This window comes from Garra rufa, chromosome 24 (genome assembly GCF_049309525.1).
Source record: "Garra rufa chromosome 24, GarRuf1.0, whole genome shotgun sequence".
Classification (NCBI taxonomy): domain Eukaryota; kingdom Metazoa; phylum Chordata; class Actinopteri; order Cypriniformes; family Cyprinidae; genus Garra; species Garra rufa.
The window spans coordinates 28,294,228-28,319,026 of NC_133384.1; positions in this window are offsets into that span (position 1 = coordinate 28,294,228).

Sequence of the window (24,799 nt, forward strand, 5' to 3'; positions counted from 1 at the left end):
CCAAAGGGTGAGAGACGCATTTCCATTTTAACACATTGTGTTTTTTCCTTCTATTTCAGGCACAAGACTCAAACTTAAAAAGTGAGGAACAGCTTGCTATGCTCAAAGGCAAGTTATTTTTTGCACACAGATGCATTTACTCCACCTAAAGAAGCAGGCCACGACATACGCTGAACCTGGAATAAAGAGATGCCACATTCACCGCAAACGACAAGCCGTCTTGTATTGTGAGTGTCGGTGCTTTTATTCTGTCTCGCCCTGAATGCAAGGTGAAAAGCCCTGGTCTTGTTCACAATCCTGCTGTCTGATGTCAGCAGACACAAGGGTGACAAAATGTCACTTTAATCAGCCGTAATTAAGAACGAGGGAGCATATCTCCCAGGGTTTATGCACTCTCAAGATAGCTGTCGTATATAGTGCATGCTTCACAGCCAGGGTGACAAGAAAAAAGAGTGACAAAACAACCTCAGGTCATAGCAATTTATAAATAAAGGTGACATGTCTGACAGATAAAGACCATAAAGTATAAAATAAACCTTGAGTAGAAAAGCATGTTCACTAATTAATCAACGCTGGATGTTAACCAAAGGCAAGTTAGAATTAATACAATATTTTATTGTATTTTGCTTTTATTTGGTTCTCAAATCTATCCTATCTAGACTGTTTGACAGATTAGAGACTATTTGGGCGTCACAGCAATATGCTGGCAAAATCATATCAGTTTTGATGACGTGCCTCATTTTGATTTGTAAATCAGAGGATGATACATGCCTGTCGCTTCAGATTTAATCAGCTTTTATTGTGAAGAAATAACTCAGGTGCATGTTGGCGGCTTATAGGAAGATTTACTCCCTTCAGCTGCAGATACATTAGAACAATCCAAAAACAATCTCTCTAATGAAATTTTTTCTGTGGCCTTTCCTCTCATCTCCTTGTATAGAAGAGGGATTTAAGCAAAAAGCATCGAAAGTACAGATCAGTGAGAGTGCAACCTTCCTTTCAGTCAAGGGGAATTATTTTCAGAGGAAATCAGGAAAAGCGTATTCCCAATATAATGCTTTCAGGGGTTTTTCTCTTTTTGTTCCGTATTAATCAAGTTTTATTGGAGAGAGTCCAGAGGTCTTGTCATTGAGTGAGAATGGCCTACATAAAGCATGCAGTTGAATCGTTGATTTGATCTCACACGAGAAACCATGGGATAGCTTAATTCATCTGTTAACTAAATTTAAAGCAATGTCCTTACCTTGAGTGAACTGGTCGGACGTTCATTTGAATTTAGCAGGAGAAAGTGTTTTAAACAAAGTAGCCAGTTTCTGACAAAAACAGCTCTTTAGGATATTTTAGGTCTTAGGAAACAAAAACAGAAAAATAAATGAGACTGGGGATTGATTTTGTGGGTTTTTTTATGTTTTTGAAAATTCTTATGCTCGCCCAGGCTGCATTTATTTATAACAGTAATATTGTGAAATATTATTTAAAATTATAATAACTGTCTTCTGTTTTAATGCTTTTTAAATTTTAATTCATTCTTGTGAAGGCAAAGCTGAATTTTCATCAGCCATTACTCCAGTTTTAAGTGTTACATCATCTTCAGAAATCATTCTGATATACTGGTGTTCAAGAAACTTTTTCTTATTATCAATAAATAATAAATAGTTGTGCAGCTTAATATTTTTGTGAGGAAAAAAGTGATATTGAGATTTTTAAGATTCTAAAAACAGGTTTTATTAAAGGATTAGTTCACTTTCAGAATAAAAATTTCCTTGTAATGAACTCACCCCCATGTCATCCAAGATGTTCATGTCTTTCTTTCTTCATTTGAAAAAAAGTGGGTTTTTGAGGAAAACATTCCATGATTTTTCTCCGTATAGTGGACTCTAATGGTGGCCAACGGGTTGAAGATCCAAATTATAGTTTCAATGCAGCTTCAAAGGGCTCTACATCTCAGCTGAGAAATAAGGCTCTTGTCTAGCAAAACGATCTGTCATATTCTAAAAAACTAAATAAAAATGCATATACTTTTTAACCACAAATTCATATATGTACTCTGGATCAAAAAGGTTGGGTAGGGTAAAAAACTCAATCTCATTTTCTTCTCCAACTTCAAAATTGTCAGATATCATTGCTTTACCATTTTTTGTAAAGGCCATTTGTCTTTCTTGACACTGCTTCTTCCTACATCAGACATGCATGATTACATAATGAGCATTTGTGGTTAAAAAGGTCATTATAATGTTTTTTTTTTTTTTTTAGAAAACAATCTATTCTCATTCTTTGGGTGGGATCGTGTAGAGCCCTGTGAAGCTGCATCGAAATGGAAATTTGGATCTTCAACTTGTTGGCTTCCATTGAAGTCCACTATATAGAGAGAAATCCTAGACAGTTTTCCTCAAAAAAAGCTTAATTTCTTTTTGACTGAAGAAAGAAAGGCATTAACATCTTGGATGACAGGGGGGTGAGTACATTATCAGGACGTGAACTAATCCTTTAAGTAAGCATTTATTTTTACTGTCACTTTCGATGAGTTCAATGCATCCTTGCTGAATAAAAGTATTAAAAAACATCTGTCATTAATTACTCACCCTAATGTCATTTCAAAGCCGTCAGACCTTTGTTCATCTTTGGAACACAAATTAAGATATTTTTGATAAAATCCAAGAGTTTTTGTCATATCTTTATGTTAAAGGAGTAGTTCACTTTCAGAACAAAAATTTACAGATGATGTACTCACCCCCTTGTCATGTTTTTCTTTCTTCAGTCGTAAAAAAATATGTTTTTTGAGGAAAATATTTCAGGATTTCTCTCCATATAGTGGTATTCTATGGTGCCCCCAAGTTTAAACTTCCAAAATGCAGTTTAAATGCAGCTTTAAAGGGCTTCAAACGATCCCAGCCGAGGAAGAAGGGTCTTATCTAGCAAAACGATTGGTTATTTTCTAAAAACATTTACAATTTATATATATACTTTTTAATCTCTACACAGAGTACACACAGAGCTAGACAAGATGAGCATTTGAGGTTAAAAAGTATATAAATTGTAATTTTTTTTTTTTTTTTTTTTTAGAAAATAACCAATCGTTTCGCTAGATAAGACCCTTCTTTCCTCAGCTGTGATCATTTAGAGCCATTTGAAGCTGCATTATGGAAGTTCAAACTGGGGGGTTAGAAGCCCATTATATGGGGAGAAATCCTGAAATGTTTTCCTCAAAAAACATAATTTCCTTATCTTGGATGACAAGGGGGTGAGTACATTATCTGTAAATTTTTGTTCTGAAAGTCAACTACTCCTTTAACATACTTTACTAGCCTTATGTTTTGGAGCTTTTATGCAACCACAGGAAATAAACTGCTCTGGTCATGTGACAATTTGCACTAACCATGTGAAACTGCGCATATTTAATTGAGACCATATTTGCATGAAGTGCACTAAAAGATCAGTCAATAAAGTGTTTAGAGCTTTTAAATTGAAACCTTTTTTACAGTCACAATAGTGACCGGTGGAATTAAATGGGTTATTTTTTTTTAAATGGGTCATTTTTGAGTGAACTATCCCTTTAATATACACAGTTTAAGGTTAAGTAGTACACTTCCAACCTACAGCATAAGCAGATACATTTGGAAATATCATATAAAAGGTTAAGAACAAATAAGATCAGGTTAAGAACTTTCGTGTTTTTGTGTTTCACAGAAGGGTGAGGGTGAGAAAATGTTGTTGGTGGTACATCCCACCCAGAGTCTCCACAGACCACCATAAACTGAAGTAAAATGCTGGGAATGTAAGTAGAAAAGGTGTTTTTTGATTTTTCTTTCAGCTCCGTATTAAAGTTTTGAAAATAAACAGAGAATGACATCATCTCTTTCAAACTGGTGTCATGGCAACAGTTTTAATTGAAACAAAGTTCTTCCCCTTTTTCCTTTCTCACCTTCCCTGCTGTTTCCTTCATTGTGCTGCATCACTGTCCGATGGGAATGCTTGCACACTCCGCTGCTGATTTGTGAGGGGAAAAAAGGTCGAACTCCAGCATTCCTCAGCATGCAGTCTGCATGCAGCCCACCAGTAATGATATTCTGTGGAGGGCTGTTGGGGGGAGAAACATGTGACTGGAAGATTACCGTGATTTTAGTTTTTTTTTTTTGATCATTTCAATGCTTTTTTCCTTTTTCATCTCTCACTGTGCCTTTTTCCTCAGGTTCTAGTGCTAAGGCTTGCAGAAAATTTGTCTGTTTACCCAGAGAAATCAACTACTCATTGTTTTTTGTAAACTCATTTCAAAACCAGATGCTCGTACATCATATTCTTGCGATAAAGCAGATTACCTCAGGAGCAGCTGAACACCGCCACAAACTTTGTTTGGTTCTTCCTCCTAATATACGGTAGACAGAAATGACACTGGTGTTATTAGAACCAGCCGCAGCAAGCCCAGACCTACGGATTGTGTTTCTCTAAGCCTTAAATTTCAGCCCTGAAGGAGTAAAATAAGAATAAAATGCACTTTACTTATTTATTTTTGTGTGTTTGCTTAAAATAGCTTCTGAACAGCAAATACAGCATGTGTTGGTATGTATATTTGCACATTCTGACACTGAAAGTTCCCCTTAAGGCTCTAGCACTGTTTTGAGCTGCTGTGTTTGAGTACCTAAAACCAAGTCAGAATTGAATTTACATTTAATATCAATGTGATGTTTGTAATGCGGAGACGCCATCTCCCGAGGATATTTTCGATTACATTAGTGCATGAGCAGAGAGCACATAACACAGTATAAGCTCAGGTAATGGTTTGAATTTACTGCGGTCTGGATATGGTTTTGTATGTGCCTGGTGTGAAGTTCACCTCGCTTTCTTTGAAATAAACACAGGCTAAATGCTCTGTGAAGATTTGGGCTTTATGTCTGACATTGAGCAGCTTGTTTATAGGCGTTTTGGAAACTACAGTACTAAAATAAACATAAGGCACAGCAGTTCTGTCAAATCTCAAGTACAATCAGAAGATAGAAAAAATCTGTTTAAAATGGTTTTATTTTTGGGTGAAGTATCCCTTTAGAAAACAGTTGTACTGTTTTATCAATACTGAAGACTTTATAGTGTTTTTCCTGGACTCATTGTCAGTCATGTTTACAGTTATTTCTCATCTTTTTCTTCTCTTAGGGGTCTTCATTGTGAATTACAGTGCCTTGCAAAAGTATTCGTACCCCTTCATGTTTTTCACATTTTGTTTTGTTGCAGCATTATGTTAAACTGCTTTAAATTAGTTTTCCCCCACATCAATTTACACTCCATACACCGTAATAATGACAAAGCAAAAAACAGATTTGCAAATTTTACAAATTTATTAAAAATAAAACACTGAAATAAGTACATTGCATAAGTATTCATACCCTTAACTCAGTACATAGTTGAAGCACCTTTACAGCGTCAAGTCTTTTTTGCCTCACCTTTTCACCTCTCAAGCTCTGTCAGCTTGGATGCTTCTGTGAACCTTCAATGCAGCAGATTTTTTTTCTGAACTCTTCCCTAGATCATTGCCTTAACACAAGTCTGTCACTGAGCTCTACAGGCAGTTATCTTGACCTCAGGACTTGGTTTTTGCTCTGATATGCATTTTCAGCTGTTAGACCTTTTCTGAGAGGTGTGTGCCTTTCTAAATCAAACTCATTCAAATGAATTTGCCACAGTTTAACTCCACTCGAAGTGTAGTAACATCTAGAAGCAATATGAATGCTCCTGAGCTCAATTTCGAGTGTCTCAGAAATGAATACTTATGCAACGGGATCTTTTCAGTTTTTTATTTCTAATAAATTTGCAAAGTTGTATCAAACAACTTTGTCATTGGGGTTTATGGTGATGTAGATTGATGTGGGGAAAAAAGTAATTTAAAGCAGTTTAACATAATGCTGCAACAAAACAAAATGTGAAAAAAAAATGAAGGGGTATGAATACTTTTGCAAGGCACTGTAGGTTCTTTTGCCTCTAACACACATAGAGGCAAGGTGTATAAAGATCTTTTTTTACTCTCACTGGGGCAATTCACTTTTATTATGGATGCACGTTTTGTCGATAGGGCTTTTAAAATGAATTATGTTCATTACAACAACATTAAATGGATGCTGAAGTGTTAAAGATTGAATTAATGTGTTAATATTTCTTTTCTGCATGCTCTTAACCTCAGGAAGTCGCTTTTAGAGAAATGAATGTTTACCACAAATGATTTACTTGCCAGAAGGTTTCGGTAATAAATAGACGGTGTGAAATAATATTGTGTGTTTATTTGTAGTGTTTCCTCCTGGCTAGGCTAAATCTCGGCAAGCTAACGCTGAGCTTTGTGTCTGACTTAATGAACGTCTTGAAGGTGTCGTTTTGGAGATGCTTCATTGGTCTTAGGTAAGTGTGATTTTTTTATTTTTTTCCCCTTTCCTTCCTTTCTTTCACTCTCAATGAATAAATCATTATAATTACAAAATATGTATGTAAATTAATTTCATAAAGTATATATATACAGAACATATATATTTCATTTAATATTTAATTTATTTTATATATTTAAACAAATTTATTTTGTAAGTGATAAGTGTGATTTTTTTTTTTTTTTTTTTTTTGTCCATCCACTCTCAATAATAAATTGGAAAAACTAAATATTTTGGAAATGAATAATAAATTGGTAAATTACATAATTTATAACATTTAATTAAAATTAAAATATTTAATTACATTTTAAAAAAATATGTTTTTTTATTTCTTTTTCCCACTCTCAATCAATAAATTATAATAAATTGGGGAAAAGACTTTGGAAATGAAAAACAAATTGAAAAATACATAATTTTTTAAAATTCACTAAAATAAAAATTTTAATTATTATTATTTTTTAAATGTAGGTACGTGATAAGTGTGTGTGTTTTTTTTTTTTGTTGTTGTTGTTTATTTCTTTTTTCACTCTCAAATAATATTCTAATAATATTTTTTTATTATTAAATTTAAAATAAAATTTATTTATTTATTTTCTTCCACTCTCAAATAATAAATTACAATAAAGTGGGAAATACTTTGGAAATGAAAATCAAATTGAAAAATACATAATTTTTTTAAAATGTACTAAAATAAAATAAAAAATACATGATTTTTTTGTTTTTAACTAGGTAAGTGATAAGTGTGTTTCTTTCTTTATTTCTTTTTTCACTCTCAATCAATAAATTATAATAATTTGGGGAAAAAAAATAAAAATAAACAAAAATAAATAAACTAATTAAAAAATACATTTTTATTAAAAAATTTAAAAAGTGATTTTTGTTTATTTGTTTGTTTCTTCCACTTTTAATCAATAAATTACAATAAATTGGAAACAAAATATACAAAAATAATAAAACAAAAATACTTTGGAATGAAAAATAAATAAAATTGAAATAATAATAATAATAATAAATAATTGAAAATGAAATAACACACATAATAAATAAAATATTGAAATTGAATGTCATATATATTTAAAAAAAATAGGTAAGTGACAAGTGTGATTTGTATTTATTTATTTATTTAATTTTATTAAATTGTGTGTGTGTGTGTGTGTGTGTGTATACAGTATATATATATATATATATATATATATATATATATATATATATATATATATATATATATATATATATATATATATATTCTTTTTAACACAGTAATACTATTTCTATAATGTTATCACAGAGAATAGAAAATTTTATTACAGAACCATCCAAAGCAAAGACCACAGTGTAGATTTGAGATCCAATACTCAATGAAATCTCTCTAAATATGCAGTGAGATAAAGCAGCTGAATTTTTTCTCAGGTCACATTAAGTTCATAATGAAGTGAATAAGGTAATAAGAATCTATAGTGAAATTATCTGACCTTCCAGTTTCAGGAGGTAGAAGAGAATGAAGGAGACACAGGGGAAAAGAGTCGACCATGAGTGGAAGGGGCTGAACCGTTCCAAGGTCTCCAGCTTGGTCTTCAATCCTCCGCTGGAAGCAGAAGCCCGAGGCGCTGTCTCCGCCCAGACTCTGCAACGTCCTCTGAGTCTCCTCCACTGACACGTATGATGGAAAAAGAAATCAAACCGATAGAAGAATACAGAGAGGAAGAGGCACAGTTACGTTATCTTCCATCGCTCACATCACAAGATGGACCACCCACTCAACACTACTCTCTTTCTCCGGTCCCAGAGGCCTTCCCCAGGTAACTTCTGTCACTTACAATCAGAGTTCACGAAGCAAGTCGTGCTGCAGAAGTGTTTGCTCAAACCTCCGCAGCTTACCTCATACCTATTTCTGATCTCCAAAAAAAAGGCTTTCTACTTTCATACCAGCTCTGATCAAACATGAGGGTGGTCAGTTCTCTCAAGTCATCTCTGGATGATTTGAAAGACTGTTGGAATTTCAGAAGTGCCCTTTGAAGTACATGCTTTCAGTTAGATTGTATCCCATATCATTTTATTTTCGTCCTTTAAGAGCAAAATGACATTCTCACCTGAGTTCAAACTTTGATTGAATTTAACCAATGCATTAAAGGGATAGTTCACCCAAAAATTAAAACTGTGTAATTAATTTCTCACCATCATGTCGTTCCAAACCTGTAAGATCTTTCTAGGCCTTGAACGTGTCAGTTGCGTTGCTGTCTATGCAGAGTCTCTCGGCTCTCGGATTTAATCAAAAATATCTTAAGATCTTACAGGTTTTGATAAACATGAGGGTGAGTAATTAATGACAGAATTTTATTTTTGGGGAACTGTCCCTTTAAATCTTGTAAAGTATGGCAAGCCGTTTTAGCCTAAAATATTGTAAGTGTTACTCATCGTAATTGCATTTTTACTAGTAACAATTCAATTAGAGAGCTCTATAATTAAATTTTTACTAGTAACAATGCCAGTTAGAGTGCTCTCTAATTAAATTCTTACTAGTAACAATTATAATTACAGAGCTCTCTAATTCAATTATTACTAGTAACAATTATAATTACAAAGCTCTCTAATTCAATTATTACTAGTAACAATTATAATTACAGAGCTCTCTAATTCAATTATTACTAGTAACAATTATAATTAGAGAGCTCTCTAATTCAATTATTACTAGTAACAATTATAATTACAGAGCTCTCTAATTCAATTATTACTAGTAACAATTATAATTACAGAGCTCTCTAATTCAATTATTACTAGTAACAATTATAATTACAGAGCTCTCTAATTCAATTATTACTAGTAACAATTATAATTAGAGAGCTCTCTAATTCAACTGTTACTAGTAACAATTCCAATTACAGAGCTCTCTAATTCAATTATTACTAGTAACAATTATAATTAGAGAGCTCTCTAATTCAATTATTACTAGTAACAATTATAATTACAGAGCTCTCTAATTCAATTATTACTAGTAACAATTATAATTACAGAGCTCTCTAATTCAATTATTACTAGTAACAATTATAATTAGAGAGCTCTCTAATTCAACTGTTACTAGTAACAATTCCAATTACAGAGCTCTCTAATTCAATTATTACTAGTAACAATTATAATTACAGAGCTCTCTAATTCAATTATTACTAGTAACAATTATAATTAGAGAGCTCTCTAATTCAACTGTTACTAGTAACAATTCCAATTACAGAGCTCTCTAATTCAATTATTACTAGTAACAATTCCAATTAGAGAGCTCTACAAATACATTTTACTAGTCATATGTCTCCATTGACTTCCATTAATTTTTAATTACAGAGCTCTACAATTGAATTCTTAATAGTAACAATTACAATTAGTGAGCTCTCTAAATCAATTTTTACTAGTAATAATTTCAATTACAGAGCTCTCTAATTCAGTTTTTACTAGTAACAATTCAGATTAGACAGCTCACTAAATTAATTATTACTAGTAAAAATGCAATTACTGAGCTCTACAATTCAATTTTACTAGTAAAAAAACACATTAAAGATATGGTTAATTGCAGAGCTCCGTAACTGAATTAAAGAGCTCTCTAAATGGAATTCTTACTAGTAAAAATTGATTTAGAGAGCTCTCTAACTGGAATTGTTACTAGTAATAATTCAATTGTGGAGCTCTCTAATTGAAATTCTTACTAATAAAATTCTGTTGTAGAGCGCTGTAATTAAAAATGAATGGAAGTCAATGTAGACATATGACTAGTAAAAATTCATTTGTAGAGCTCTCTAATTGGAATTGTTACTAGTGATAATTGAATTAGAGAGCTCTGTAATTCAAATTGTTACTAGTAATAATTGAATTAGACAGCTCGCTAATTATAATTGTTACTAGTAAGAATTTAATTAGAGAGCTTTTTAATTGGCATTGTTACTAGTAAAAATTGTATTATAGAGCTCTCTAATTGAATTGTTACTAGTAAAAATGCAATTACGACGAGTAACGCTTACAATATTTTAGGCTAAAACGGCTTGCCATAGTAAAGAGTGAGTGAGAGTAGCCCAGATCCACGGCTAACTGCGGATATGGTGTGATGTGTGTGTGAGTTTGTGTGTGTTTGCTCATTATGGGTCAGAGAGAATGGTAACCCTGGTCTGTACTGTTGAGGCAGCTTTATGACTGTTCACCTAGGAGTCTGTAAAAGAAGGTGTCCACAGAGGGCTATAACAGCAAAGACTGACTCAAAGTGACTGCAGCTTTCAGCCAAGGTGAGGCTGTGAAGAACAGAATGAGTGCTGAATGGGCACTTTTGCCTCGGGATCTGTTGCTTTCGTAGATGTGTCGTGAATTTTCAAAACAAACCGTATTAAGGATAGATATTATCTTACAAACTCTGCCCTCTGAGTCCCTTGCTGGCTTCAAATGAGGACTAAGGAAACAGTTTTTACATTCTTAAACAGTTCTTTCTATCGTTTCACTGGATCAGCTCAGTTCTAGCCTGGATTGTACTTTTGAAACTTCGTATGAGGATATTTCTTATGTTACAGTATAGTGTTATGTTACAATATAGTATTATATTATTTATCTATTTTTATTTGTTTAAATTATTATTATTATCATCAATATTATTGAAGTTTGATGAGCATTATTTTTATTTATATAAATTGTAATATTTATATTATTCATTAAAATGATAAATTAATGTTAAAGTAACAAAAAAAGTGATCCATGCATATTCCAATTCTTCTAAAATCCTTCATTAAAAAAAAATAAAAACTTTTTATATACACTGCTGTTCAGATTTTGTTTGGGTTCAGTGGGATTTGTTTTAATATTTTATTAAAACAAGGATACATTAAGTATGCCAAATTGAAAGTAAAGATATTTATAATGTGCAAGTTTTATTTATAAAATAATTTGAGTTTAATTGTAATTATTTTTTATTAGCATTATTTTTATTTATATTAAATGTGAATGCTTATATTATCAATTAAAATGATAAATTAATGTTAAAGGAACAAAAAATATTCCAAATCTTCTAAAATCATTCATTAAAAATAAGATTTTGTTTGGGGTCAGTGGGATTTTTTAAATACTTTATTAAAACAAGGATACATTAAGTATGTCAAACTGACAGTAAAGATATTTATAACGTGCAGAAAAATTTCTATTTCAAATATAATTATTAAATAACTTTTTTAAGAAGTCTCTTATGCTCATCAAGGCTGCATTTATTTGATCAAAAATACAGAAAAAAAAACAGCAAAATTGCGAAATGTTATTACAATATAAAATAATGATATTTATTTTAATATACTTTAAAATATAATTTATTCCTGTGATGCAAAGCTGCATTTTTATCAGCCATTAATGCAGCCTTAAGTGTCACATGATCCTTCAGAAATCATTCCAATATGCTGATTTATTGTTAGAATTATCCATGTTAGCAACAGTTGTGCTGCCAAATATTTTTTTGGAACCTGTGATATTTTTTTTTTCAGGATTCTTTGATGAATAATGAAGTTAAAAAGAAAAACATTCATTCTTTACCATCACTTTTTATCAATTTTACACATCTTAGCTGAATGAAAGTATCAATTTCTTTCAAAAAAGAAACGATTTACTGATCCCAAACTTTTGATTTAAACGGTAGTGTATAATTAAACTTTTTATTTATCAAAAAATCCTGAAAAATAATCATAGGTTCCAAAAAAATATTAAGCAGCACAACTGTTTTCAACATTGATTATAAATCCGTGCTGAAAATGCAGGTTTGATCACAGAAATAAAGATTTTGGTATATATATATGACAATAGAAAAACTTTATTTTACACCGTAATAACATTTCGCAATATTACTTTCTTTTTCTGATTGTTTAATCAAATAAATGTAGCCTTGATGAGCATAAGAAACCTCTTCAAAAAACATAAAAAAAACTTACTGATCCCAAACTTTTGAACGACAGTGTATTCATGGGTACCAAAGACGTCACTTCCGCTATGCTCGCCGCCATATTTGTGTCCGATATGACAACAGACATAGCGCATCTAAATGAGATTTAATAATAAATTGAAATAAGAAATTACTTTTTACTACTACTTCCCACACTGTGTATCTGACTTGATTGTATGTTTAGGACAAAAAGTGTACATCATTGTGAACGTAGTCGCTCGATGAAGGCTTTAAGACCTTGAAGAATCCTCTGCCGGCTGGTCACTAACTTACTTCACAGTAGTGATGCGCGGGTCGGGGTTTTTTTCAACCCGCGGGTCCCGCAATTATGAAATTATTTGGCCCGCCCCAGCCCGCCCCGCAGTACTGTGTCTATTTTTACAACCCGCCCCGCCCCGCACCCGCGACAATTAAATAGACATACTGCATAATGCAAATGAAAACCGAAAGTGCTTTTCGCCCTTTAAACTGGCAACAATACTGTACGATTATGAATATGAACCATAAATCAAATCATATTAATAACAAGATAATCAGTGGTGTAACGTTAGTGGTGCCGGAAGAAATGTGGGTATATATGCTTAATTTATGAATATCGTTTTGAACTTTCTATTTGAACGCATTCGTTTACTGGATCCTTGGACTGAATGGTTTAAAGGTTCACTGGTTTAAGGAAGTTCTGATCATGAAAATCTGCTTCTTTTTATTTGTAAGATATTGTTTTCATTATTATGTACTGTTTAAAATGACTAGGGTGCAGCCAGGAGACGCAGCGGGCGCAATCACCAAATACATTTCAAAGCAAGCCGGCGCCACAGTCCTGACTACATCATTGCTGTCTTTATTGTGTGTTTTTAGCGAATATTTACATTCATTCACATATGACTGGATGTGGTTGACTGTCATGATTTTGGCTAATGCAGGATAATGCGCATCAGAGGAGATTTAAATACGCATAGCACCAGGCCTGCAGAGTTGAATGTGCGTTCGCTTGATGCGCTTGTGGCTGGCAGCGGGAGCTGCTTGGCGCTTTCGTGACGTGACGTGTTGATAACCTTATTAAAGAACTTAATAAAATATGAAAATAGATATTCCCAAATATGTAATATAGGCTATAGGGAATTGCACGCAACATATTGATTTTTTTTATTTTATTTTGTTTTTAATGACCCGCCCCAACCCGACCCGCAAATAAAGTGACAGTTTCTTTACCCGCCCCAACCCGACCCGCGGGTTACCCGCGGGGCCCGCGGGTTATGAGACGACCCGCGCATCACTACTTCACAGCGAACGGGACTCGCGCTGACGGCATTTATCCCCTTACAGTCCGCGCTTAGATTTCGGCAAATGCAGAGAAATGTGATTATTGAGCATAAGATCAACATCCAGCAAGCCAAGAAAACATCAAATTTACCTAATGGAAGACGTCTTTCACATCTTGTGTATTCCTAAACCTGGATCTCATTATTGAAGCACAAATTCAAGCACCAAAAGCATGAGATTTCTTTATTTAAAATATGCGTTTTTATTCATTCAAGCTATATGGCTGCAATAACATTTTAGTTTAATTTAGTTTAGTTTATTACACCACTTGTGCAGCCAGTCACAATTCACAATGGTACCATTTACTCGGGATGATGGTTTGTGTGTAACTTGTGTGCCATTGTTGTATGACAAATAATTTTAAGAGTAACTGTACATAACAGGGTGTCTACAGGTTTGACCAAGTTAAATTTAAGACATTTTAAGACTTTTTAATACCATTTTCAAACAAAATTTAAGACCAAATTGAAAGTCCCGCAAAAGTCTAGCACAAAACTATGAAGATATTTTAAATTATTATTTTATTTAACTGATTATTCTTGGGAATATTCAACAGAAAACACTATTCCAGAAGAAGAAATTATTTTCTATTCCATGACAAAGTCAAGGCTCTCACACACTTTGAAGCCAATGTAACAGTGTAACAAACACAGATTTTGAGCCATGGATCGGATCATTTTTCGGATCAGCAAAAAAAAAAAAAAAGTTTGTTTTCTCCTAATTACTGAATGCTTACTTTAGGTAGGCTACTTCTCATCCACAGCAAAAACTACTATCTGAACTAAAGTTCAGTAACAAAACAAGAACAATTACACAAATGACAAGTGTAAATGAATACAACATAAAGTTAGTAATAAAATCAATAACATTAGTATTCAGGAGGGGAAATTTAATAATTAATTGTAAAATAACTAGTGTTTCTCACTGCAGGTATTTATAGGACGCTGTCTCTTTAAGGCCAAATGCACGAACCAAATACTGGCACGCATCTCTTTCTCAGCTGTTTCGGTTCACTGAAGACATAAACGACTGTTAAACAGAATACCAAAACGGGTATTAAGACATGACTTGGTATGTACGTTTCCGTTCAAATAGCAGTTAAAGAGGAATCAATCTGTGTGAATCGCGCCGCGCGCCTCTCTCTCCTCTCTCTCTGCGCGTGCTCGCGTCAGGTGTGTGCGGCAACGTAAAAACATGTGCTAATTATAAACTTTTACTCTATGATGGTTAAATTTAACAGTTCAATCAAATGCGTGTAGTTGGGCGGAAACCCGCTAAATCTGGCAACACTGAGGCGTTGTCAAGCAAGCGCGTGTCTAGCAACAGAACAGATTTAGAACCTGGCAGGAGATTCTCCTCAAAACGATAAACTTTTCCTTTTCAAAGTGTAAAAAATTTAAGACCCTTGGATTTAGATTTAAGACAAATTAAGACATTTAAAGGCCTTATTTTAGGACAACGGAATTTAAGACTTTTTAAGGATCCGCGGCCACCCTGCATAAATAGTTTCAGCAAAAACAAATATGATTATTTTTGAGAACCTTTTTACATGTATATACTTCACTGCAGGCGTTGCAATGACGAACGCTATGTAGTACAATAGTTTAGCGTTTATTATTTAATTTTCATAATTCACTAAACACTGTATATTCTAAAACACCTTCAACTATAAAACACTCTTGCTCTTAAGCCAAATATACACTGAAACAAATAATTTACGGCATCTGGATGTACTGTAAGTCACTATTCTCTGCATTAGCACTGTTTTGAACTTGCTGTTCGAATGCTTTCTTGTTTACTAAATCTTTGGACTTTTGGACGAATTGATCGGTTCAAAATGATGTAATTGCAAAAAAAAAAATGCTTCTTTTCATTTTAAGGCATTATTTTCATATTAATGTACTGATTCACAATCTTAGTCAATAATTAATTATTATTCCACTACTCTTATTGTGCTGAAAAAAACACCCTTGCTGTGAAAAGCACCTGCGTGAATGACACCGGTACGCTAAAGACTGTATGCATACCGACCCACTTCAAGCACTGCTGAGAACGAATAAAACTGTATTTAGGTTTTTTTCTGATGACTGTTGTTACAGCGTACAGAACAACAGATCTTGGGCATATTGTATCCTTGTTGTGAACATTCTGGGAGTTTTGTTGATCTTCCTCTGGTAGTTGTGGCTGCTGTGACCATAGACTGAAACAGGTAGCGCGGTCACAAAAATGGCGGCGATAAAGCACAGTGACGTCACATGGTCCCTATGGATAATAGATATTACTCTTTGATTTGTTTTTATAGAAAAATAACCGCATGACTGATGCAAGTCAGTGTGGGTTGAAGTAAATAACAACATAATATTCATTTTTAGTCAGATAGTTCTTTAAAGTGTTGTTGTTGTTTTTCAGTATGCAAAAATCGTCTTTGAGCCATCCGATGAAAGAGCACAGAGTCATGCTGATCAGAAAACCTTGTCTGCAATTCTATAAAGATCCTTGTTCTGTCTCTACGCAGAGTTCTTACTCCGTCCTTGGTTTGTTCTCAAGGTCAGAGCGGCTTTCTTCCTCTCTCGCAGACAGGAAGCAAGCAGGACAGAGCTGACTAGCATAGACACAGGTTATTGTCACCATGCGGTCCACAGCGAGAAAAAAAAAAAAAAGAATAAAAGAAAAGAGGACACAGTGTTGTCATGAATAAGAAATGCTAAATTCATGAAAGTTTTAGTTCTCTCTGTATAAAGATTTTAGGTTGTGACTTGATGTCAGTAGTGATGAGCGTGGAGTCTGTTGAAGACTTCATGTTTGCGACATCGAGTCAAGGGTTGTATATTGTGCCGTTTGCAGTTGAACTCTTAGATGGTGGACTGAACAAGAAACACATTTCATGCGATTGCACGGACATGTGTCGCGCTCAAGATCCAAACCACGTTTTCTGTCGCCGACGCAGAGCTGTTTAATCCTCAACAAAGGTTTGGAGAATTCTGAATAAAATTAACATTATTTTAAGAGCACAAAATTGAATAAACAAACCCTGGAGCTGAATTACGGAATCTATTTACAGTGCGTAATTGGAATGGGGCGTCTAGACTCGAGCCTATTAGACACAGCTTAGCCGCCTTTTACATCTTTGATTCCACAAACTGGACTAATCTGGGAAAATAATGAACTCCAGGGAGCAAGTATCCACCTGAGGCAAATTTAAATCTCAATAAAGCAGAAAACAACAGCGGCTGAATGAGAAACACTGATACTGCAGAGGCAAGCTGATGCTGCATTCATGCATACATGAGCGTGAAACATGGATCTGCTTGAATGAATAGGTGTGCGATGGCTTTATGGGTCCGAGTCCATCACGCTGAGATGATGAGGGCACTTTTGTAGCGTTGGTTAGAAAAATTGGGCAGTTGCCACAGCTGGCATTTCTTTTTTGAATAAAACATTATTTGCTTTGAGTAAAATAGCTTTTTTAAAATGAAATACTGTGATTCATAGATGTTTTATTATAGCTCTGTGTACAACAACAAAATAGCAATGTTTTTGTTTTTTTTGGAATTTAGCATTTGATTTTGAATCTGAAAATTCTAAAATTAAAATTTTAAAGTCCAGTAGATTTGATTAAAGAAAACATATACAGTATATTCATATTTTAATACTATCTGAATAAAAAAAGCATATTTTTTAAATATTATTTTAAAATATTATTACTATTTAATAAATAGTAAAACTATTTTTAAATATAAAAGTACATAAATTAAATAAATTAGAATTTACATAATGTCATAAATAGGAAAAATATTTTCAAATATATAATACAAAGTACATACTTTAAATAAATTAAAAATTACATAAATAAAATATTTAATATTTATATTAAGTACATATGTTGAAATATGAAAATGAAAATGTTTATTTAAAGACAATCCAGTGATTTTAGTATGACTGATATAATTTCAGAATTTTTGCTAATCTTTTGAATTAGATTTTATTTTTATATTTTTAACTTATATATATATGCTGCTCTTAATGCAAATTAAAATAATGGTTTTCTATTTTAATATACTTAAATAAAATAAAAAAATAAAACAGATAAAAAATATATATATATAATAAAATATTATTAGGAATATTATTAATTATATATATACATACATATTTATAAATATTTATTTATTTATTTATTTATTTATTATTATTTTTTTTAATCAAATAAATTGGACTTTGATGAGCATAAGACACTTAAAAAAACATTAACAATCTTACTGATCCCAAACTTTTGAGCGGCAGTGTATATATGTATTTTATTTATTTTTTTGTTAATTTAGAACATCAAGTTATAAACTAAACAAAACTATTTGTAAGTTTACATTTTTTAATTTATTTATTCTAGTTAACATTAATTTTGTTTCAAATAACAAAAATGTTTGTAAGCTTTTAGTTTTACTTAATAATAATCCTGACTGTATCTGAATGACTGCTTTCATTGTCATTTTTTAACTGCTTTGAACGTATATATTTACCTTCTGTTACTGTAATTATATAAATAGCTTGTTGATCTGCAAGAAGCTCCTCACCATTCTGCCATCCCTTATATTGAAGTTCACCAACCAGAGGTGACAAAAATGTCAAGCACTAATGACATGGAACATGTCCCACCCCTGTCTGGACGTCTCTGTGGGCCGCCTTCCTCTAGGGGGATGCTGAGTTGTTTCATCTGGCAAAGTGTAGAGCTTCCTTTTGACCTGTCCCTCACCTGCTGTTTCGTAAGCTCTTTATGAACTTCATGTACAGAAACATCCCAGCGTTCCAAACACTCCTGTTGAGTAGTTACCTGTCCTAGATACACTTCAAATATATAATAGAAGTAAAACTGTTTATATTGTGTGAAACAATTAAAAAGTAGGCTGTTTTTGCACATTCTGTAAATACAACATTGTGCTTTATATTCAAAAACGTAAAAAAAACTAAAATTTAGGAGGTCAAACTAAATATTAAATGAACACTTATTTTCTGTTCATATTTTGTGGGATTTGAAATTCTTGCAACCCTGTTGCAACCCAAACTTTTGGGATGGAATGTCTGAATACATTTCTGTTTTTTTTTTTTTGTTATTTACTGACACTGAACATCAGCATTTTGAAAAATAAATATTTTATAAATCTTTTATAAAGGATTACATGCTGAGAAACTAGCAGTTTTCTTTTATTCTTATAAAGTGCAAAAAGTGCTCAGTGGATATTAAAATCAGAAGAAGGTCCTGCGTGACCGAAATGTTTGTTGATTTTAATATGCACTGAGCACTTTTTGAGTATAAGAATAAAAGAAGACTGCTAGTATCTCGACATGTAATCCTTTTATTTGGATACACAGCAAACGGATTTCAGCAATTAATTCTATATATCAACTGTTCAAATCCCCAATTCAGAGCTTCTCTGTTAAAATGGTATATTCTCTGTTTTGCTTATTTTTTGCAATCTGGCAACCATGAGCACATGCTTCCTCTTTGTTGCAGAAGCGCTGATGATGATCTGAAAACTATAAAAAATAACAAAGGTAACTGAGATTTTTTATCTCCCAATTTTGACTTTTATCCTCAGAATTGTGAGATTTAAACTCACAATTGCAAGTCATAAAGTCATAGTTGTGATACATAAACTCACAATTGTGACTTTTTTATGAGAATTACGAGTTTATGCAAATTCTTTATAAAGACTTTATAAAACGCAATTACGAGTTACTAAGTCAGAATTGTGAGATATAAACACACAATTCTGAGAACATATCATTCTTTTTTCCCACTCAGAATCGGACTTTAACTTGCAATTGCACGTTTATATCTCACAATTTTTCAGAAAAAAGTCAGAATTGCAAGAAAAAACTCAGAATGGTGAAAGGTCTTATCTTACATTTCTGACTTTATTTCTCGCAAATATGATTTATATGATTCAACTGTAAGAAAAAAAGTCTATGACTTTGTTTCTCAGAATTGACTTTTTTTTCTATTCTGACTTTTCTGACTTGCAACTGTTGTTTTAAAAGAGAAACATTGCAACATTGCACTGAGATTGTAATTTTGAGCATATACAGTCAAGCCCGAAATTATTCATACCCCTGGCAAATTCTGACTTAAAGTTACTTTTATTCAACCAGCAAGTTTTTTTTTTTTTTTGACTGAAAATGACACAGGCTTTTCCCAAAAGATAATAAGATGATGTACAAGAGGCATCATTGTGGAAAAAATATTTCTCAGCTTTTATTTACATTTGAATAAAAAAGTGGCATGTGCAAAATTATTCATACTCTTTGCAAACTGTCACAGTCTGTGGGAAAATCCATGGTGAATAAGAGAAGCTCTCTGCTGTTGGTTTGTGGACAGTCATGGCTAAGACAAAGGAGCTCACTGAGGACCTGCGGCTGCGCATTGTGGCTGCTCACAAGTCAGAAAAAGGCTATAAGACCATATCTAAATGTTTTGAAGTTCTAGTGGCTACAGTGCAAAGTATTATTAAAAAATACAAGACGTTCTGCACTGTGAAAAATCTCAGAGAACGTGGTCGGAAGCCAAAAGTGACACCTGTGCTGGCCAGGAGGATAGTGAGAGAGGTCAAAAAGAATCCAAGGATCACCACCAAGGCCATCCTGATGAATCGGGGCTCTGCTGGTGGCAACATCTCAAGGCAGACAGTCCAACGGACACTGCACACCGCTGGGTTCAACAGACGCAGACCAAAGAGGACACCACTTCTCCAGATAAGGCACACAAAAGCCCGCGTGGCCTTTGCAAATGCTCATCTGGAGAAAGAAAACGGCTTCTGGTCTTCTGTTTTATGGTCAGATGAAACAAAAATTGAATTGTTTGGCCACAATGATGTAGCCTTCATTTGGCATAAAAAAGAGAAGCCCTAAGAACACCATCCCCACTGTCAAACATGGTGGTGGAAACCTAATGTTTTGGGGGTGTTTTTTTAGCCGGTGGACCAGGGGACCTAATCACAGTAAACGGCACCATGGAAAAGGAGCAATACATCAAAATTCTCAACAGCAACATCAGGCAGTCTGCAGAGAAACTTGGCTTTGGGCACCAGTAGACATTTCAGCACGACAACGACCCAAAACACACAGCAAAAGTGGTGAAGAAATGGTTAGCAGACAAAAACATTAAAGTTTTGCAGTGGCCCAGCCAGAGTCCTGACTTAAATCCAATTGAGAATCTGTAGAAGGAGCTAAAGATCAGGGTGATGGCAAGGAAACCCTCCAGCCTGAAAGTGTTGGAGCTCATCGCTAAAGATGAATGGGCAAAAATACCAGTGGAGACATGCAAAAAGCTGGTCAGCAATTTTAGGAAGCGTTTGATTGCTGTAATAGCCAATAAAGGCTTTTCTATTGATTATTGAGAAGGGTGTGAATAATTTTGGACATGACACTTTTTGTTCAAATTTAAAGATGAGTAATATTTTTTTCCACAGTGATGCCTCTTGTACATCGTCTTATTATCTTCTGGGAGAAGCCTGTGTCATTTATGGTCAAAAAAAAAAAAAGAAAGAAAAAAAAAAACTCACTGGTTGAATAAAATTAACTTTAAGTCAGAATTTGCCAGCGGTATGAATAATTTCGGGCTTGACCGTATAATTCTTTTAGTTTAACCATTATATAGTATGACAAAAATGTGACTAAAATTTCCTTGACTAAAATGCTCAGACATTTAGTCCACTAAAACTTGACTAAACAAAAACAGGACACTAGACTAAGACTAAATGGAAAAATGGCTGACAAAAATAACACAAGTGTAACTAACTGGCCAATATTTGACTTTTATTTAATGTTTTACCAACATCTCTTAAAAGCATCCAACTAATAGGCCTTGGAATATTTCTGCTGCTTTTGGTAAACGGAATGCCCAAGGTTGGCTTTTTGCAACGTAAGATGCATTATGTGAAAGTTATTACGACAGAACATTAACTTCCAGTAATATTGTTTCTTAACAGACACCACAGAACATTTTTCTTAGTGCTAAATACAGCGGAAGCCCTACAGGTGAGATTTCAGATAACTCACCATGGAAGTCTACCTGAGGTCAATCATTTGAAGCATGCCATGACCAAATGAAATCCCGAGGGAAGAGTAATTGGGTTACGGCGGGCCGCGGCGCAGTGGCGGGATATATCATTTCCCTGGAAACGTGTTAGTCCACCATATTGGCAGATCGCAGAATTAATCCCTTCTTTCTTCTTAATCCTTTTCCTTATCATAAGATTATGAAAATCCTGATCCCCCTTCTCTCAGATATTAAACTGCATCCATAATGCAACTCCAGGCTTAAAGAAATCAATGGCAGCTCTCTCGTCCGGTACTTGTGGCTCAAGAGCACTTTGTTTTGAGTTTCTCTCAGTAATTTGTAATTCCGCACCTCGTTCTGCCGCCCGAGACATGAATAATGTGTGAGGGGCTGTCCGACGTTGGCATTCTGAGTGCGCCAATCTGCTCAAACAGACACAAATTGGAAAATCGTTCCAGTCGAATTTTCATTCATTCAAGAGCTGAGCCACTGGCAGGGTTATTTCCTTACCTCAGCCGCTTGTGCTGACACTCACTCCTTGCTGACACTCGGCTGCGTTCGAGTGTGTGCGCATGGTGGTTTTTGCTGTACATGACACCTGATATTGCACCAAGCTCATTTTCTCTTTTCATCCTTTTGTATTGAGGAGGGGGATGTTCGTCCTCTAGTGACCCGACTGACCTCTGCTCACGTATTCACGTGTGTCTCTGAGCTGGGTGGAAAAATTCCTCCCCAATATGCCATGAATCACAATGCAGCAGAGGCAATCTGCGATAGATTCAGTTCTGAGGGGCTATGAGAAATGAAAATGCGCTGATGTATATATCCACATTTATAATATATCACCCTGCGTGCTTTGAGCCAGCCCAGGGCACATCTCGATAGTGCCATTTTACATCCTAATTTCAGTTCAGAGGCTCTAGGATACATTAAATGATGTGGTGGGCCCAAAGGTGATGTGTGTCGTTTTTTCGACGTTAAATACTTTGTCTTGTCTCTGCATATTAAGATGGGATGAGTAAGGATTGAATTTCAATCATAATGTTGCTGTGTTTGTTTGAGTGTCTTGAACAGTTGCCTGGATTCAACCAATGGCGTGAGTTTGGGGTGTGGTTATGTGTTGATTTGACCAATCGTAGATGAAGGGAGACTCGTTTAAAGGGATGGTTAACACAAAAATGAAAATTCTGTCATCGTTTACTCATTCTAAAGTATGAATTCCTTTCTTCTGTTGAACATGATCCTTCAGAAATCATTCTAATATGCTGATTTGGTGTTCGGTTGTTATCAAAAGACAAACCATCTACTAAAGAAATTACAAACTTGTGTGTGTTATAACAACTTTTGCAATTGCAGAATATCTGGCAACACATATACACTCTTAAAAATAAATGTTCCAAAAGGGTGTTTTTGAAATATTAATGTAAAAGAACTGTTTTCTATTTTAATATATTTAAAATGTAATTTCTTCCTGTGATGGCAAAGCTGAATTTTCAGCATCATTACTCCAGGCTTCAGTGTCACATGATCCTTCAGAAATCATTCTGTCCTAATAACTTCTATAACTGGCAACGCATACAGTACTTAATACTGTTAAGAAATAATTAAAATCATGATTAATAATTAATATAATTTTGATGCATCTCCAAGTTTTTTAAAATAGGGCTATTTTAAGTGAGTATAATAGAAATAAACCAAAATACATTTGTAATAACTGGATATTTATTATTGAATTAATCAGTAGAAATATTTTAAAAAATAATAATTAAAACTATGATTGATAATTAATACAATTTTGATGCATCTCTAGGTTTAAAAAAAAAGTTAAGGAAGTATAATAAAAATAAAGCAAAATACACTAGTAATCACTGGATATTTAATATTTAATTAATCAGTAGTATTTAAATGATACATATTTTCAGTAAATATTTTTTAGTTTAGAATAATTAAGTTTTTAAATAAGTTTCTTATGTTTACCAAGGCTGCATTTATTTGATTGAAAATACAGTAAAAAAAGTAATATTGTGAAATATTATTGCAGTTAAAAAAAAAAAAAAAGAAAAGCGTTCTGTTTTAATATATTTTAAAATGTCATTTATTCCTGTGATGCAAAGCTGAGTTTTCTGCAGCAATTTCTCCAGGCTTCAGTGTCACATGATCCTTTAGAAATAATTCTAATATGCTGGTTTGGTGTTCGGTTGTTATCAAAAGACAAACCGTCTACTATAGAAATTACAAACTTGTGTGTGTTATAGCAACTTTTGCAACTGCAGAATATCTGGCAACACACAATACAATTTTGATGCATCTCTAGGTTTTTTAAAAATAGGGTTGTTTTAAGGAAGTATAATAATAAAAATATAGCAAAATACATTTGTAATCACTGGATATTTAATTAATCAGTAGTTCATATTTAAATGATAAATATTTTGGCTAAAAGTATAGAATAATTAAGTTTTTAAAGAAGTTTCTTATGCTCAGCAAAGCTACATTTATTTGCTTAAAAATACAGTGAAAACAGTAATATTGTGAAATATTATTACAATTTAAAAGATCTGTTTTCTATTTGAAAATATGTACTTTATTCATGTCAAAACTGAATTTCTAGCATCATTACTCCAGTCTTCAATGTCACATGATCCTTCAGAAATCATTTCAATATGCTAATTTGGTTTTCAAATCTACTAAACAAAATTACCAATTACATGTTTACAACTGCAGAATATCTGGCAACACATACAAGTAGTTAAAATTGTTAAGAAATAATTACAATTATGATTAATAATTAAATACATTTTGATGCATCTCTAGTTTTTTTTTTTTTTTTTTTTAATAGGGCTATTTTAAGGAAGTATAATAATAGAAATACAGCAAAATACACTAGTAATCACTGGATATTTAATATTTAATTTATCAGTAGTTCATATTTAAATGATAAATATTTTCAGTCAAAAGTTTAGAATAATTAAGTCTTTAAGTTTCTTATGCTCACCAAGGCTGCATTTATTTGATCACAAATAGTAAAAACAGCAATATTGTGAAATATTATTACAATTTAAAAGAACTGTTTTCTAT